General features: G+C 33.8%; 1 long non-coding RNA gene across 1 annotated transcript; it reads right to left on the reverse strand.

Moving 5' to 3' along the window:
* Window positions 1-2,157: 2,157 nt before the first annotated feature.
* Window positions 2,158-5,580, reverse strand: LOC141633229 (uncharacterized). Its single transcript, XR_012538031.1, has 3 exons — window positions 5,468-5,580; window positions 2,441-2,534; window positions 2,158-2,287 (listed from the first exon to the last, which is right to left on the reverse strand). It is a non-coding gene; the product is annotated as an uncharacterized LOC141633229 (long non-coding RNA).
* Between the last annotated feature and the right edge of the window lie 264 nt (window positions 5,581-5,844).

A 5,844-nucleotide genomic window follows, 5' to 3' on the forward strand; every position in this document is an offset into this window, starting at 1 on the left:
CGATTGGATTATCTACAAAATTACATTATAACCTAGATAGTAATGAATAACATGTTCATTGTTTATACTCAAATTTTTTTTCTTTTTTTTTTCTTTTTTGAGATTTTATACTCAGCTTATATACATGAGAATGAATCGGATCGAGAAATCAAGAAAGTTACAATTTCTAATAGGTTGATAACAATGTGTACACCAATGTCTAATTTTGTCTAGAAGCGAAGGCTTGGGTTCTTGGCTTGATGACAGACCACTAGTACAGAAATGGCTTTTGGCTACGGTTAAAAACGACTTTTGGCTACGGTTCTTCGACCGTAGTAAATCGGGGCGTTGCCTTAGATCAAGTAGTTATAGCTACGGTCAGGAACCGTAGCCTAAAGTGACTTATGGCTACGGTTATTAGAAGGAACCGTAGCCTAAAGTGACTTATAGCTACGGTTATTAAGATTTAACCGTAGCCATAAGTCACTTTAGGCTACGGTTCTCTTTTAACAACCGTAGCCATTTCTTAATTAAAATTTTTAAAAAAAAAATTATTTACAAAAATATGATTTATTATAAATGTAAATTCTTTAATTAAGATAATAATAATTAATTACAAAACCAATGTTTAATATAAAACTAACATTACAAATCAACATCAATACTTGGCTAAAAAAATAAGCATATTCTACTCGGATGCAAAAGGTAAAAGCTACAAATTTTCTCCAAGCAAAGATCATTCTAATTGATTTCACACATCAACAATTTCTTAAGCACAATTCCTGTCCCTCCATGCCTGAAAGAAAACAGACAAAAAAAAAACATATTGGACTCCACAAAAGAATTTTAAGCGTGATAATCGCTGAGATTAAGTCGTATAATAATAAGTCGTCGAAATCGAGGGAGAATCGAATCATCAATACTTAGCTTGCACCATCACATTCTTGTATTTGAAGGGTCACTTTCAATCAAAATAGCATGTAAAAATTTATGAAATGACTCGTGATAAAAGTGAGTCAAACTTCAAAGTAACTTCAACAACAATACAATAAGGATTTTCCGAGAGCTTACAGTCATAGTCCTTAATAACAAGGAATCATCAAACATCTATCAAATTGTGAAAAGAGAAACAGGTTACCTTGGTTGATGCTGGGTGTGACATATGAGGCCTCTGAAACTACGACAAAGCGTTAGTCTCAACAAAGGTTAGGGTCGGCTAACTTGAATCATCATCTGAATCCGTGTAGGTTTGCATCTGCCAATATAGAAGCTCCTAGACTAAGCCATTTGTATTTGTCAAATTCGGTCCATTATCGTTGGAGATATAGCACTTGGGAAACCGTGTCACGAAAGATACAACAATTACAACATACTTGTCACGGGTTTACCTATTTGAGCAAATATTAAATTACTCTTTGAAGGAAAAGTTTTATCACTTTATGATACCTATGAGCTAAATGCTCAAAAATGACTATGAATGTACTCTCTCAAACACGGCATCAAATCAAGTTGACACATTCTAAGCGACTTAACAGATATTAAACGGACTCAATAGCGCATAGAAAACACAAGTCACACCTATACAAGTTTAAGATAGAAATCACTACCAAAGATAGTTCCATAGCCATCCGCTGCTTTACAAATGACAATAGGAAAGGTGACTTATGGTTCTTAGAAACCTGCAGAATTCCATTTGAGAGTCAAATATAGTTCAAATCAGTGTTAGCATTATCAAGAGACCTTATAACTTTAAGCGGCTTACAATCTTGCTCTCTCTGTCATACTTGATTCATCAATAGCAAGAGCTTGACCGGATATTAGCACTCCATCAAACAGAACCTAAATACAATGAAAGAGAACAAGCATATATCATATACACAAGAAGCAAAAGAATAGCTATTTGAGCAGCTATTTTGAATGACCTTGACACCATAATAAGCTCGAAATCACTATACTTAACACGACCAATCACCTCAATATTATGATAATAATCGCTAGCAAAGATGGCACACTCATGCTCAAAATAAGCAAATTATGATCCTTCATACAGTAAATAAGCAAATTTCAAGCAACATAAGGACAACAAGCACCAGAACAACAAGCAGCTCATTTGCTTATACACAACATCATCAAACAAATTAACCGGAATAAGTTTTGTTATCGTCTCAACTACCTGAAAGGCTGAAATACATTTGAAATCACTTCATTCCTTTGCAATCACCGGACTAAAACCCTCTATCCTTTCACCGACGCTTCAATCGAAATCATCCCATCTCGATTTTATCAAGTTGTAACAATCAATTGAAACCTTAAACCACACATTAACCACACCAAATTAAGCTCAACTTAATGAAACGCTGCTTGTAAATTAATAATTTTCATCATATATACAGATTACTGAAGAGAGTTGATGAAATACCAATAAAATAAAATGCAAGAGGGGCGAAATAAAGAGACAAACCCTAACTTTATCCATTTTTGCGATTGTCCTCTTTATTGTTAAAATGCCCAATCTCAAGGGTTTATTGAAGAAGAATCAAAATAACAATATAAACCTGAGATTGTCAAAGAAACAAGTAAGTTTATCGAGTTATAATAATTGGGGTTGGAAGCTAGATCGAAACAGGTGACAATACATAACAATGATAAGTAATTTAAAGTGTTAGCTTTAAGCAGTTGAAGTGGTGGAGCCATTTATATACACATCCAAACCTGGATTGAACTTATTTGGATTTAAGTATAGTTCCGTGAGACCGTGACATCCGCCTTGGATTTGGTATAGGTGCGATCAAGTTCGTTCATGTCCAAATTTCCGAAATTCAAACCCATAATAAATAAATCAAACTGGTTTGGATCAAATCTGCTTGAAAAATTGCTCAATTCGCCATATCTAAATACGAAAGAACATTCACGAATATACTTTTTTCCTTCAATGAATCCATCAGTTCCAACGAAGTAATCATATATGTCCGCTAAGGGAGTATCAAGTCTAACGGACCTTGATAAGATACAAGACGCGTTACAAATAGTCGTACACTCGTATGGTTGTACCTAATATTGTCTACATACAAATGACATTGTACTATAGATGTACTACTGCATGCATATAATAAATTGAGCTGAATTAGATTTGGTCCCATGAACCTCAACATAGCCAAAAACACGTTTGAACCATGTATGCACATCTTAATAATCAACTCGACCGGGTATACATTTGCTATTTCTATTTTCATTACCCCGGATAATATCACACATAAATTCCACAACTCTCGATCATGCCGCACACGAAAAACAAGTTAACGAGTTCAAACAATCTGCGTGTCTCTCCTTTTTTAATTGCATTCTCAGTGCACATTTCACAAATATCTCCTTCACTAAAATCCTAAACTCGGGAATAGAGCGTTTCATATTATACATCCAACTTCGGTCCATCTCTAAAAACACCAAAGAAGGAAACATTTAATCATCAACAAATAACGTAGAGACAATAAAGTTTATTAACTACAAAGACTAAAAAAGATTAATTTGATCACATAAAGCTAATTTTCGTTGTTGATTGTTAATTTGATCCATCTTTTCACAAGAATTGGTTAATTGGGAAAATCAAAACTTGATTGCCCCTTCCTCATAGAATTTCATGTAAATACAAGTTGTGAAGTTAAAAAAAAACTAAGAAAAGTAAAAAGACAATCAGATAATAAGATGATCAGAAAACACACTTGATAAAACACAAGGGATTCTTACAAGTATACTAATTAAAAATAAGCAAAGAAAACTCTACCACATATATCAAACAACATCGACGATCATAAATACAAACTTTATATTACTGAGCTTGATGAGTTAAGTCAAAAAAAACAATACAACCACAAAACAGAAACTAGCTCTTTAGAGAGAAATAAGAAGAACAAAGGAGCTAAGAAAAATCGACCCTCGTTACCAAACTTGTCCCAATATTGATGTGTGAAGTAAACTATAAATTATAAAATCCATTAACGTCAGTAGTTTATAAATGGAAGAGCCCATATGGCTAATATTTTGTAAGACTTCAATACATCTTGATTTTTTCTTTTTCATTGAAGGGTTCATGCATTCAATATCAATCGTACATCAATGTTTATCTATATTCTGCCATGTCCTTAATAAATCTATAGTACATACTTTCCATGTCCTTGATTTGCAGCTCGTCAATATACACTATCAATACATATTTTGCTAATATATCTTTTTATAATTTGCAGCTGAATCAATATACACTATCAATACGACTCTAACTATTACTGTTAATTTTTTATGGTAACTTGTTTGGAGTCCCTCTTAAGCTAGATGTAAACAAACAGGAGTATAAGAATAGAAAAATGCATGCAGTTGAGAAGGAAAAGAAAGCAACATAATGTTTTCATTATAGAAAACCCAAAACAGGAGTATAAAAATAGAAAAATGCATGCCAATTGTATGGAGTTCTCCTCTCATAGATGGATACTATTCAATAATTTAACTTTTAAATACGGTTGTCACTAAATTTTGGGAGCAATAAACGTCAAACAAAAATAGGTTCAGCTAGTCTTGCTTGTGACGGGCTTATCCCGTCACAAGCTTGTGACCTCTCACAAAAAGGGAGAGGGGATAAGGTGGGGCACCCTCATGTGCTTCCTACTCACCTCTCAATGGGCATTTTGTGAGAGGAAACGGTACCCGTCACAAGCTTGTGACGGATATCAACGTCACAAATGAGAGTTTGTGAAATAAGTTTAGCCGGATTTTAAAATTTGAAACATGGACAATGGCTTTTTTAAACAATTGTAATAAGAAATACCATTTACTTAAAGAGGTGTTTGTGTTCAAGATGACCATTTGACACTCTGTGTTTGTGCATATTTATTCTGCAAGGCTACTTTCCATACCTACCTCACAAGCATTATCGTCGGCATTGGCACCGGATCAGACACATCCTCACCAATGCCATTTTCACCAACCAAGAACTCGGCAAAAAAGCTACACACCAAGACTTACCTAGTAAGCTACACTTTTATACTCATCTTAGTCAACAAGACGATATTCATTTATACCCACTCGTATAATTCTAATCCTAAACTAAAATATTCGATTAAGATATTAAAAAAACTCAACCCCAACCTATTGGACCAGAATCCCCAAATTACAGCACTAGAACCAAAGGTGATTTAAAAAACAATTATTCCTAAGCTTTATAATGATTAAAAAAACTGAATTCCGTATAACAATGGACCAGAATATACCCACAATACACCAAAATAAGCTTTTCCTAAATCCAAAAGAAAAACCATACAAATTGATTGCATATAATCCAACCCTAAATCCAAAAGAAAATCCTAAACTTAGTATAATACTAACCCTAAATCAAATTAATTAAAAATTAAATAAATATATTGATTTCTTCAGGAAAATAATATATAATCCAAACCCTAAAAAATTGATTTGTTCAGGAAAAAATATCAGAATTGATTACCCGAATTTTCAATATGGCGGTGGTGGTGGCTGCGGCGTGAGCGAAAGGAGGTTGAGGTCGTGACCTGCTGGTGTTGGCGACAATCAGTTGGTGATCGGTGTTGGCGACTTGGAAGTAAATTGTGATAGAGTTGATAGGGAAGAAATTAAACGGTGCTGCGTTGTGATTTTGAGTGCACCCTTTGGTTTTAAAAAATAAAATAAAAAATATGATATAGAGTTGGGACAGGAGCTTGCAATAGAAAAAGTCAAAATAAAAAATTATTACTTTTGCGCCTAAATTCATTTCGATAAACGGCTACGGTCTATAAAATAGCCGTTGCCTTAATATATTTTCAGCTACGGTTGTTAATATAACCGAAGCCATTTCTTTTTTTT

Source organism: Silene latifolia, chromosome Y, assembly GCF_048544455.1.
Source record: "Silene latifolia isolate original U9 population chromosome Y, ASM4854445v1, whole genome shotgun sequence".
Lineage (NCBI taxonomy): Eukaryota > Viridiplantae > Streptophyta > Magnoliopsida > Caryophyllales > Caryophyllaceae > Silene > Silene latifolia.